This window comes from Mustela nivalis (genome assembly GCF_964662115.1).
Source record: "Mustela nivalis genome assembly, chromosome: 7".
Taxonomy (NCBI): Eukaryota; Metazoa; Chordata; class Mammalia; order Carnivora; family Mustelidae; genus Mustela; species Mustela nivalis.
The window spans coordinates 119,677,044-119,690,127 of record NC_139026.1 but is presented as its reverse complement, the minus strand read 5'-3'; positions in this window follow the sequence as shown (position 1 = coordinate 119,690,127).

Below are 13,084 nucleotides of genomic sequence, written 5' to 3'. Positions count from 1 at the left end.
TGCTATTATATAAACAGTATATATTATCTAAATGATATATATATAAGATCATGAACTACTATACGAAATATTATAAAGATTCTATTATATATTAAAAGTTTCATTTATTAACTGAACCACATCACTAATATTCAGTGTAGAACTTCCAGCTTCAAATTCTTTGCTGCAATAATTTGTAGATAAATTTCAAGTGTGGTATAAATTATTAGCTGATGTTTGTTGAGCACTTCCGACGTGTCCGGCATAGTTTAAGCACCCTACATAGATGACTTCATTTGCTTTTTGAAGCTCCCTGTTATGTAGATACAGTTTTTATCTCCATTTTACAGAGGAGGAAACTGAAACACAGGGAGATTAGGTAACTTGCGCAAGGTCACACAGTTAACAGGCAGCAGCACTGGATTTTGAACTGTGACATCCAGGATCCAAGGACAGTGCTATTCTATTCCCCACCATGCTAGACCATTTTCTGTGCAATGATGCTCAAGAATCTTGTTGGTGGGGCGCCTGGGTGGTTTAGTCAGTTAAGCGGCTGACTCTTGATTTCAGTTCATGTCATGATCTCGAGGTCATGGGATCGAGGTCTGCACCAGGCTCTGTGCCTAGCATGGAGTCTGCTTGAGATTCTCTCTTCCTTTCCTTCTACCCCACCCCCCAACATAGATAAACAAACAAGCAAATAAATAAACAAGTAAACCCTTAATAAAAAAAGAGTCCTGTTGAAGACAAAGCAGGTTCCCTATCTGCATCATTTTTGTTGTTTCAACCGTTACTGAAGACCTCATTTAATATTGAGAATACATGTCTTTCAATTATCCTTCCTACAGTGGCTTACAGAAACATAATTCATGTTTTGTTTTTGAAGCAGAACTTGGCAACCACCACAACTAAATCATGTTGGAAACATATGGACTTTCCTCCAACTCTGGGGGCAACACACCCACATCGCATTTTGTATTCTTACACTAGTTTCTTCAAACATCCAGCAGTTGCTTTCCTTGCACCTTCCAGTATATTTTCTGACAAAATACTACATTTCAGTTCATCCCTACATTTTTGTCCGTGTGTTTTTCTGGCCAGTTTTGCCATGGTATGTGGCTTTTAAGCTTCTAAATTATTAATAGTAGTTTAGAAAAACGCTTCAGTACCAAAATACTGTATGCCTTTATTTTTTAAAGGTTTATTTATTTGTTTGTCAGAGAGAGAGAGAAAGAGAGAGAGAGTACAAGCAGGCAGAGTGCCAGGCAGAGGAGGCAGAGAGAGAAGCAGGCCCCCCACTGAGTAAGGAAGCCAACTTGGGACTCTATCCTAGGACACTGGGATCATGACCCGAGCCGAAGGCACCGACTTAACATACTGAGCCAGCCAGGTGTCCCAAAATATTGTATGGCTTTAAACATTGGGGTAATGTTGGGACTCACCCTTATATTCTCAACGTCTGTGTTTTCACATCTTGCCTGTGGTGATAATCTCATTAGCTACTATCTCTGTATATAAGGTAAGGCCATCGTGAATGAAATCACTATATATCCATTATTCACATAATCTTCTCAAGATCTTAATACACTTTGGGCTGACATTTCAGATCTGGTGATATTGTTTTTTTTTTTTTTCTTTTACATCTAGTAAGAATTATGATGAGCTCATGCTGGAAGTTGAAGAAGAACCACTCTGCTAATTTCTTGTTCTCTTCTCACACTCTACATTTGCTTTGCCAGAAGATTTTTAAGCCACCTGTTTATTTATGAAGGTTATTAGTTCGAAGAGTATAATCTGTAAAAATCACTTTGACCTAGACTCAGTAAACTGCAATTTACTCAAAGCAAACAATGCTGGGGGTGGGGGGGTGTTGTGGCCCACCTCCCAGAACCTGCTGGTGCCCCGGGTGGTTCTTTCTTAGGTTTGGATAAAAGCACCAATAAAAGGAAATTGCAGTATTTTTTTCCCTCAGCGGATTGTCTTGCTTGCATCCCGCCTTGGGGACCACAAGGGACTACTTTGAAGTTATTAAAAATTATGTGTTGGCAGATCATATATAAAGACATGAGAAAATAGTCACCATACACTGAACAGTAAAAGGTTTCAAAAAGAGGATATATAGGATATATATAGGATAATTTAATCTCATAAAAGTGGGTATGCACACATATGACAATTATTCACGTACATGGCTGGAAGCAAATCAACATGTTTTTCTTCTGCACCTGTACCAAGCTGCACCCTTCTGGGTGAAGCGGGTGGGAAAGGCACACATCCCCGAGAAAAAGAGTGAGCGAACATGCCTGACTGTCAGCACGAACTCTCCAGCTGAGATAAGCTCCTGCGGTTGGGGGATGGATGGTGGGGGGCCAGAGTCAGGGCTCAGCTTTATGGGAGCAGCCCAGGTGAGCCATGGGCCACCTGAGAACAAGACGGGCACCAGGTGCTGGGGTGGACGGAGCAGGAGGAGGAAATGTGAGCTGGGGGCCCATTTCCCCCGCTCCCAGCTCGGTCCTGGGGCTTTCTGTCGGCACGGCCTTAAGGAATGACCTGGGTCATTGTAAGATGGCTCTTCCAAGGAACCTCAGGAGACTTCGTGGCTCGTCCTAACACACCAGACAACGTGAGCTGGTATCCTCACATCAAGAGGAGAGACTTGTTCTTGACGTGCTAAACCGGAGTGGAGTATCCAGGATCTGGACAACATGAAGCCTTTGGTCCAAGGCAGGGGGGTCCCAGACTCCGTGTTCCTACAGGTTCTGCTCGGCGCTCCCATCGCCACGTCCCTCATCTCCAGTCTTCGCGCCTCTGAAGGCAGGGGCTTGGTCTGGGGTCTTGCTAAGGCTGACACCAAACGGCTGGAGTGCGCCTGGCCTCTCTAGGCCTATTTCGCAGGTCTTCTAGGCCTGATGGGAGACCAGGGCAGATATCTGAGGTGACCTGGGGCTGAGCGCCCACCCATGGCGTCAGCCAGTTAGACTCCCACCTGTCTTCCTGTGCTCATCACAGCGGAGGGCTGGATCCCAGACCAAGACACACCAGCGCCAACGGGGAGCATGAGGAGCCCCAGAAGAGTTAAGTAAGGTGCCAGAAGCCCAGCCCCAAAGCTTTTCCTGGCCCTGCTGCTGAAATCAGTCCTGGGTCTGTCAGCCTCTGTGGCCCACTGCTGTTTCCTCTTCCCAGGACCAAAGCCTTGGGCCAAAGAGACAATAAAATAATAATAGTACTTATTAGAGCTGCCTTGTATCGAGCCCCAGTAAAACAATGGGCCCTTTACACACACTTTCTTTTAATCCTATTAGCAGCCCCTAGAGGGTAGGGTCTTTCATCTTCATTTTTTATAGATAAGGAAGCTGAGGCTCAGAGGTTAAATCATAATTTATACAAGGTCTCACGGCCAGGACCTGGCGAGCCCAGATGCGTCTGTCTGGGAACCCACCTTCCTTCCTCCTATGTTCAGACCCTGCCTATGTTCAGACCCGTCAGCAGGGGACTTTAGCTCCTGTCTCAAGGCCCACTCCGTGGCCTCCAAGCACAGGACAGACTGGTGTGGCACTTGGTGACCAGCAGCTGGCAGGCCTCAGAGACACCTGCCACTGACCAACTCAGTGGGATTTCACTCCACAAGCCCAGCAGGGTTTCCAACACAAGTGTTCCTGGACGAGGCCTTATCAAGTGATACCAGATGTTCTCCGAGTGGGGGTAGGGGACGAAGGAGATGGCCAGAGGTAGACAGGGAGCCATCCTGGAGGGAAAGGGGAGCTACTTGTGCATGTCTGCAGCCCCCACACCAGCTGCCCAGGCCCTGATGCTCAGCCCACTGCGGTATGGGACTTCGGATGCCAGCCAGGGACTCTGTGTGTGTGTGTGTGTGTTGTGTATGTGCACGTGTGCGCATGCATGCGGGAGAATGCATGAGTGTTCGTGTGTGAGTGAAAATGTATGCATGTGTGTTTGAGGGGCACACAGATTTTCACCTGCCCAAACTGGGGGTCGTCCTCTCATTGGAGGCACTGAAGGCCAAACATGTGCTCTGTGCACTTGCCAACCCCAGGGCCTCTGTCTAAAGTAGCCTATTTTATGGATGAGGAGAAAAGCCCCACATACATTTAAGAGGCCACCAGGAGAGCTGATTATGATTTTTAAGAGCTAATGCTACCACCCACGACTCACTGTTTATGGACGACCTTTGCTCACTGTCACTATCGTAAACTGTGTGCGAGACACTGTATGTTCTCGAGCCGACCGAAGCACTTGGCCAGGCGGAGACAGCCAGGACTAATCAAGGTGCCGGGAGGAGCGAGGGCCCCGTGGCTGCTGGATGAGACGAGCGCGGAGACCAAACAAAGGCAGAGAAGCCTGCAGCCCAGCGCGCAGCTGTGTGGCATGCTATTGGAGGTGACAGATCCCGTTAAGTTATGCAGCCAGGCGCACACGGAGGAGCCCCGTCACCGTAAATCAACAGCAGGCCCGCATCTCTGGGAAGGCTCCTGCAAGCCTGGGGGGTCTGAACAGGCCCACTGCCTGGGTAAAAAGGAAAAAAAAAAAGAGAGAGAGAAAAGAAAGGAAGAAGAGGGAGGTCTGTGGCTATCCTACAACTCTGAAAGCCAGGCTTTGAGCACCAGGGGTGGTGCAAGAACCCCAGGGATCCCCTGATCTCCCAGTCCAGGGCCCCTGGGAGAATCTCGGGCCCTGGGGCTGCTGACTTGAGCCCACGGCTGCCCCACCTGGTGCAAACAGGCCTGCAGTCTGAAGGGGACCCAAGTGTGCCCCCGGGTCTGCCTCGGCTGAAAGGCACTTCTCCCGGCACAGCCACAATCAACACGTCTGCAAAACGGGGACCATACTGACTCCGTCCGCTCCTCCCAGCGTTATCCATTCTGATTTCAAGATTGCGCAGAGCATGGGGGCGACATTCCTCCCAGAATGGTGGAAGAAAGGCGGTCCCACCACGGCAAGGCGCTGAGCCCACCATCTCTGTCACTTTGCAGACGAGGACGCTAGTCCCAGAGAAGTCACGGATAGGCCCAAGGTTGATGATGGAGCTGTGAGCAGAGCCCAGGCCCCTTGCTGGCCAGCCCAGGGCTCAGTGCAACAAGCAGAGCAGGTCGGGTCTCCACTTTGTGGCGGCAACATTACCGAAATGGCACCTGCTCTGAGAGGATGGCCCCGAGATAAAACCTAATAGGGCTAATTGCTTAAAAATGTGTTGTTTTGGTACAATAAATAAATAAATAAGTGCCTACATCAAGCCTTCAGCTCCAGCTCCTCAGTTTGCTTTGGCTCCCTGCCCCCCACCCCCGTCACCTGCTGCAGACAAAGGCAGGAATTAATCACTATTATTCACAGAGCAGCACCGTTCCTGCAGACACCATCCAAGATGCTGGTGCCTTAGGGAGGAGGTGAACCACCTCAGTGGTATTGACTTCCAATACTGTGGAAGCAAAGGGAAGAGGGAAGTGAGGCGAGAAGGGAAAGTAGATGAAGGAGGAAGGCAGGAGAAGGGAGAAGAGCTGTGGCTCCCCCGCTCTCTTCAAAAGCCCAGGGTCTGCCTTGTGGTGTGTACCTATTGTGTACCTTTGTAATGCTGTGCACAGTCATAAAAAATCACGTACACTGGGGAGCATTCCGCTTCCCTAAGGGAAAAGTCTTTTTGGCATTTATAAAGGCAAAATCTCCCTTGCGATCTTTTCAAAACTAATGGGAAAGTTGCACAACGCGGCGAATGTCCTAATGGCACTAACCGTACAATTAAAGATGGCTAAAATGATTAAGTTTGTGTCATTCCACCACAATTCCACCACAATTGTTAAAAAGGAAGAAAAACCTAATGGGAACAAAAGAGAAAAGTGCTCAATTGTTTCCAGATCTAGCCTCTGGAAAGACTGTCCAAGCCCACTGATGCTCATCGGAGTAAGGAAAAGCACTCAGGCCAGTGCGAGCTCCCAGCCTTGGCCAGTGACTGGCACCAACCAGGAACACGCCCTGGCTGTGGGGTTCCTGCTCCAGGTGGACCCCCGCACACTTCGAATCCTCTGCCTTAGAAACCAGGGCAGAGCCGAGGCTCCTGTGTCCACAGGGGGTGGCTGAGCTCCGAGCCCTGGGGCCAGGCCGCCTGGACACTCGTTCCAGATGAAAGGAACTGAATCGCACAGGCTGTGTTCCAAGACCACAACCCTCGGAGGGGCAGAGGGTAAACACACTCATCAAAGGGAATTCATTCAGCATGCCAGGCACGGTGCTGGACACAGACACGGACAACCCCGCGAGATGCACAGAAGTACTGATCTGTGTGGTCACCCGCCCGGCATGGGAGTTTTAGGAGCTTACGGGTAGGACGCTGTCTTCGAGAAGCTCAGGTTTAAGGACCTATGCTGGGAGGGCCGCAGGGCATAAAGTTTATGCCATAAAAAGTGACTTGAAAAAATGCATTATTGGTTCCTCCAAAAGTTAAACACAGCTGTGTCATATGACGCAGCCACTCCTGGGTATGTGCCCCAATGAGCTGAAAGCAGGGGCTCGGACCCCTGTACCTTAGTATACACCGCGGCATCATTCACAAGGGCCTACAGGTGGAAACGAGCCAAGTGTCCATCAACAGAGGGAGGGACAAACAGAACGCGTATATACATGCTTAGTATTATTCAGCCATAAAATGGAAAGTTCCGACCAGCTACAAATGAACATGGTCAGAACCTCGGAAACATCATACTAAGCGAAATAAGCCAGACGCAAAAGGATAGATATTGTATGATTCCACTTCAATGAGGCGCTGAGAAGAGTTACATTCATAGAGACAGTAGATTAGAGGTTAGTAAGGGCTAGGGGTGGGGCCAATGGGAGGCGTGGCTTAATGAGCATAAAATTTCTGTTTGGAATGATGAAAAAGTTCTTGTGATGGCTGCCCAACATGGTACATGTGCTTAATGCCACTGGATTATACAATTAAAATGGTTAAAATGGCAAATTTTATGTTGTATCTATTTTTCCATAATAACAAAAAGTTCTTCGGTTACTTAACTCCTCACGGGGGGGCAAAAACCCATCTCACCCTCAGATTACAAAAAGCTTCCACAGGCCGAGAGAGAAGAGGCCAGTAATAAGTGGACTTTTGATTCCTTCAACAGCAGAGCGGATTTTCAGACCAAGCTGCCCACTGGGGGGAAAAATACTGGATAAAACAGAAGCAAACTCCTTAAAAGCACCTCTAAGCTGACCAGATGGTAACCAGCAGGCTAGCCTCTAAGGGAGAACGGGAAACCAGAGAGGTAGCAGAACATCAGAGGACCTCAGGGCTTTTACCTGGAGGGACTGTTGCTAAAAAGGGCAAACGAAAGGGGTTTTGCTTTAACAGACTTTGGGCGCAAGGAAACGGAAACCAAGGTCTGGGACTCCTCCAAGACAGGGAACCCAACAGGACACCCTTCCCACATGGAAGCCTCCCCAGGGGCCCAAACCCACCCTCCCCACCCCACATGCACACACAGCTCAGGGGTCACAGGCAAGAGGGCTCTGTAGCTAGCAAGCAAGGCAAGGAAGACAATCAAAGGAACAGCTGGTGCCTGGCCACTGGCCCTCGGATGGATTCGCAGCCTGGGAAGTTCTTAGTCCCAGATGCGCTCAGCCTAGCTGGCAGGCACAGAGTCGGTGAGTGTTAGCAGCCACCATTACCGCCTGCCCAGTCTCTGCCTCCTCGTTGCCTTCTGTGTCCTCCAGCTGCACTTTCCTGGAGGCTCCCATGCCCTCCTGCCCCTGGCCCTTCCCCGGGGGCTCTGCATTCTCCTGGTGATCAGCTAACCTCTGCTCATCCTTTCGACCTTGGCTCCATGGACATTTCCTCGGGAAAGCTAGCTTGGCCCCTATGTCTCAGTCAGGCCCCTTTATAAATATATCTTTTTAAAACTTCCTTCCTTGCTTAAATCGGTTTTGAATTAGACATTTATTAGTGGGATTATTGGATTAATATCTCTGTCCCTCACAAGACTATAAACACATTGGTAGCAAGAAATCTATCTGGTAATATTCATCATAAATTCTAGCATTTGGCACATAGAAAATACTCACAATTATTTTTGAACAGCTGAATTGCTGGAGGTCGGAACGCAGAGTTGTCCCGACTTTGCCACTTGTCTTGTGCCCTTGGTCAGGCACTGATCTTTCTAAAATTTAGTTTCTCCTCTTATATAATGAAATAATGAGACCTAGCCACCACTTCCCGGGGAAGGTCCAAAGAAAACAATACATGAACAACGTAAGGAACGTTATTAGAGGACAGCAGCTGGAACAGTATCAGAGTATGCTATGTGACTAGCACTTCTTGGGTCCTTACTATAAACCAGACACTATGCAAAATGCTCCAAATACATCATCTCATTTAATCCTTATTTTAAAAACTGCAAAGATGATACTAAAGTCTTTATTCTACAAATGAAGAACCTGAAGTCCTCAGAGGTCCAAGAAATTTGCTTCAACTCCAACTGAGAAATTTGGTATCTGAACTCAGGTATCTCCGAGCCCAGTGCCTGCACACTCTTAACCCCCATGCCTCCGCGTCCTCCCTCAGCCTCACATGGCCCAGCATGGCTCTGAGGCAGCGCCATCCGCCCTGGAGTTGGCTGGCTGGCTGGCTGGCTAGGAGTCAAGGAGTGGACATCCGGGGTCCTCTCCCATTATTCATGTCCTTCCCAAATTCACTAGAACAAATGTGCCAGAGCATGGCACTCCCCAGTATAAAGAGCCTGGGTCTGCCGGGGACCCCCAGTTCTGCCTCCTGCCACCTCACAGAGGTGTTCCCGTCACTTTGGTGATGGTACCCCTTGCCTCATCTCGCCCAACATCTGCCTGGTTCTCGACGGCTCCTCCACTCACACACACGCAGTTCAAGCAGTCCTTGAGCTCCAAAAGATCATGGGAGGAGAGGCTGATGCTAAAGAAAGTTCTTTCTCATTTAATGAAAGGTTTTTAAACACAATCTTTCAACCTTAAAACAAAAAATAGCTTTAAATTTTTGCCACTTGGATCCAGATCCAAAAGTACCGTCTCCTAAGTCTTTGAAGAGAATTACACTCCAGTCTACTTTGGAATGAGTTTACAGTTTCCATTTTGTTTTTTTGGAAGATCTTCATGTAGTTATGGCAAAGTTGCCTTCAACTTCAGTCACAGAAGGAGCTTGGGAAAACCCACTCTGTCCAGTGCCTCACATGGGGGTGTGTACAGGTATGCCTTTAAAATCCCTCTGGGTAGTAAAGATGAAAAGTGACAACTGGAAGGGTTTCCACTGTTGTTTTCTAAGACCCTGAGATTAATTAATATAAACAAGAAAAATCCAAAACAGTAAGAGCTCAATGATTATATTTTGAACATCTAAACTAGGTTATGAGTAGATAGCTATTTTATTTTAAACATGCACACTAAGTTTACTTTCTGCAAAAAGGCATTTCCAGCTCCTACTCTAAGCTCAAGGAAATTAAAACAACACACACACACACACATGCACACACCATCTCAGACGTATTTTCACCAAAGATAATGAACAGAGCAGACAAATCAGTCTGACAGGTAATTTACCATTAACGCTTTGATTTCATCAGTCTAGCCACAATGCATTATGAACTTGGAAAATTAGACAAGTCAAGGGGATGATAGTATCAGTGTTTAATGTTTATTTTCCATTACCTGGCAGCACAATTATTCTCAATAAAATATAGCCATTCTCTAAAAAAAAAAACTTGAAGCAGTTCGGCTCATAAAATAGTACTATTAAAGTTTCAAGCAGACTCAGCTACTTGGAGAAAGAGACCATGTGCCTTTTATTGATGACCAGTGTGACAAGCAGAAAACTATGCAGATTGATCTCTCTGTTTAGGTGAAATGAAGGGAGACAGGGCAGTCTCTGGACAAATGAGTTTTTCCCCTTCCTTTTTGAATGTCACGCAAAATGTAGTCATTTTCAAAATGAGTTGACAGTTGTGGGTTGTTTATCCCAACCCAAAGCAATGTAGGACAGAGATCTTGAAATCTTATGTCAATACAGACTAGATCAATAAATATCACACATGCTCTGATGCCTTAAGCTTAGGTATAAACTCATCCAAAAGTGACTGAGACGAGGGTCTTAATAGATCTCACTGCCTATCAAACTTTCCAGAAACTGAGTTTTCAAAATAGGTAAGTTGTTTGAAATTTAGCCTCAGATACCAATATCTCTGTCATATGGGGATGTTCTTCTTCCTAAAAATCTGTTTTGAAAAGAAGGGTGAAATACTGTTTGGAAAAAAGAAATTTATATTCCTTACATTTTGAGTGTAATTTTAATGTTCCTGGGACACCTGGGTGGCTCAGTGGGTTAAGCGTCTGCCTTTGGCTCAGCTCATGATCACAGGGTCCTGGGATCAAGTTCTGCAGTGGGTTCCTTGCTCAGCGGGTGCTCTCCCTCTGCCTGCCGCTCCCCCAACTTGTGCTCTCTGACAAATAAATTTTTAAAAATCTTAAAAATAAATAAATAAATATTCTTAATTTTACTCTTGTGTCCTTTAACCAGTTACCAAAGCAGTTGAGAATCCAAGAAGACTTTGAAGATAGCATCTTCTTGGGAGTGGAAGGAATTACAAGAACACCAAAGCAGAGTGTGGGTAAAACAGTTACTAAGGTTTGGTAAGGTCAGTCTGGCTCCTTCTACCAGAAGCAGAGTAAATTGAGGGCTGATATGTAAGAAAAGCAGCACAGTAGTAATAATAATAGAGCTGTAGCAAGGACTCCCGTCTGCAGAAACCGAAGCATTTACGGTGGGAATGACTGAGGGAAGAGGTGGTGTGTATCCCATTTCTTGTGTCTCTCTCACTCCCTAGTGCAGCACCCACTAATAATTAATCACTTATTACCTTCACGATTGCTCTTCCCTTCCTTCATTTATGCTTCTACTGGCTTGCTGGGCTTCCACTTATGAATTTCTAAGTGCTCTTCAAATATTGGGGAGATTAGCCCTTTGTCTCTGAGAGTCTCTCCTTTCTATTTCTTTTGTGTCAGTCTTGGGAAGTTTCTTTTTCCCCTGGAATTTGTCCATGTTTTATAAATTTTCAATCTTATTGGCATATTTCCATAAAATCCTTTTTTTGAGATTTTAAAAATTTTGTTTGTACTTATTTTTGAAAGAGAGAGCGCACATGTGCACACAAGTGGGGGTGGGGCAGAAGGAGAGGGAGGACCTCCAGCAGCTCCCCACCCAACTTGGAGCTTGATAATGGGCTCCAACTCACCACCCTCAGATCATGACCTGAGCTGAAACCAAGAATCAGATGCTTAACCGACTAAGCCACTTAGGTGCCCCTTCATAAAACCCCTATTATTTTTTAGACATCTCTAGAATTGTGATGGTACCCACCTCCATTTTTGTGCTTGATACGGGCTATTTACTTTCTCACTCATCAGTTTTATTAGTTTTTTTTAATGACTATTTTTTTACTTTTTTAATCCTTACTCTTATACACTATTTTTTTCTTTTAATGTTATGACTTCTGTCCTCCTACTTCTGTGGGTTTAATTTGCTATCTTTTGCTTATTTATAGGAGGTGAGCCATCGTATTTTCAGTATCATTCAGTTATAATATTTTTAAATTTCTGTTGTGATTTCTTCTTGGACCTCTGGGTTATTTAAAAGTGTATGACTTAAACCCTGGAAAACAGCATTGGGGTTGCTCAAAAAGTTGAAAATAGAGCTACGTTATGGCCCAGCAATCGCACTACTGGGTATTTAGCCTAAAGATACAAATGCAGTGATCTGAAGGGGCATGTGCACCTGAATGTTTTTAGTAACAATGTCCACAATAGCCAGACTATGCAAAGAACCTAGATGTCCATCAACAGATGAATGGATAAAGAAGATGTGGTATGTATGTACAATGGAATACTGTGCAGCCATCCAAAGAAATGAAATCTTGCCATTTGCCATGACGCAAATGGAACTAGGGTATTATGCTGAGTGAAATAAGTCAATCAGAGAAAGACAATTACCATATGATCCCTCTGATATGAGGAATTTGAGAGCCAGGGAGGGAGGTTGTGGGGAGGTAGGGAAGGAAAAAAATGAAACAAGATGGGATCGGGAGGGAGACAAACCATAAAAGACTTTTAATCTCAAAAACCAAACTGAGGGTTGCTGCGGGGAGAGGGGTGTGGAGAGGGTGGTTGGGTGATGGACATTGGGAAGGGTATGTGCTATGGTGAGTGCTGCAAAATGTGTTAAGTCTGACGATTCACAGACCTGTACCCCCTGGGGCAAATAATACGCTATATGTTAATAAAAATAATTTTTTAAATGTCAAAAAATACGTGTATGGCTTAATTTCCAAGCACACGTGACTTTTGTTGTTCCCTTTGACGCCGATCTCTTGTGCAACTCCACACTAGTCAGAGAGCACTCTCTATATATGAGTCCACTGAAAGTTGAATTTGTCTTTACTGCCCAGCATATAGTCAATATTGGTAAATGTTCCATGTGCACGTCAAATGAACATGCACGTTAACGTTGTGGGTGCAGTGTTCTACACAGGTCAGTCAGGGCAAATGTATGGTGGTGTTTACTTTCCTAATATGCTTGCTGTTACATCAGTTATTAAGGGAGGTGTATTAAAGTTTCTATTTCTTTCAGTTCTAGCTTTCCATCGTTTGAAGCTTTGTAAGTAACTGGATGAAATTTAGCCTTTTTAGATCTTTCTGGTACACTGGCTCTTTTATCAATATGAGTATCTTTAACTCTGGTAATGCTTTTTTGCCTGAGTTCTAATTATAACGCCAACAACTTCATTTTGTTAATGTTTACATGGTATATCTTTGCCATGTTAATGTTTACATGGTATATCTTTGCCATTATTTTAAACTTTTTTGTATATTTGCACAACTCCTATAAATAGTATATTTGTAAGTTTTGGTTTTGTTTGGTCTAGTATAATAAACTTTTAATTAAAGCATTTAATCTGTTTACATTTTCTGTATTATTGTTTCAATTTATCATGTTTAGTTTTCCATTTTTCCCACCTACCCTACATTACCATTTCTCTTGCCCCCTTTTTTTGAATCTTGTGGTTTCCAGTATTTCAATTCCTTTACT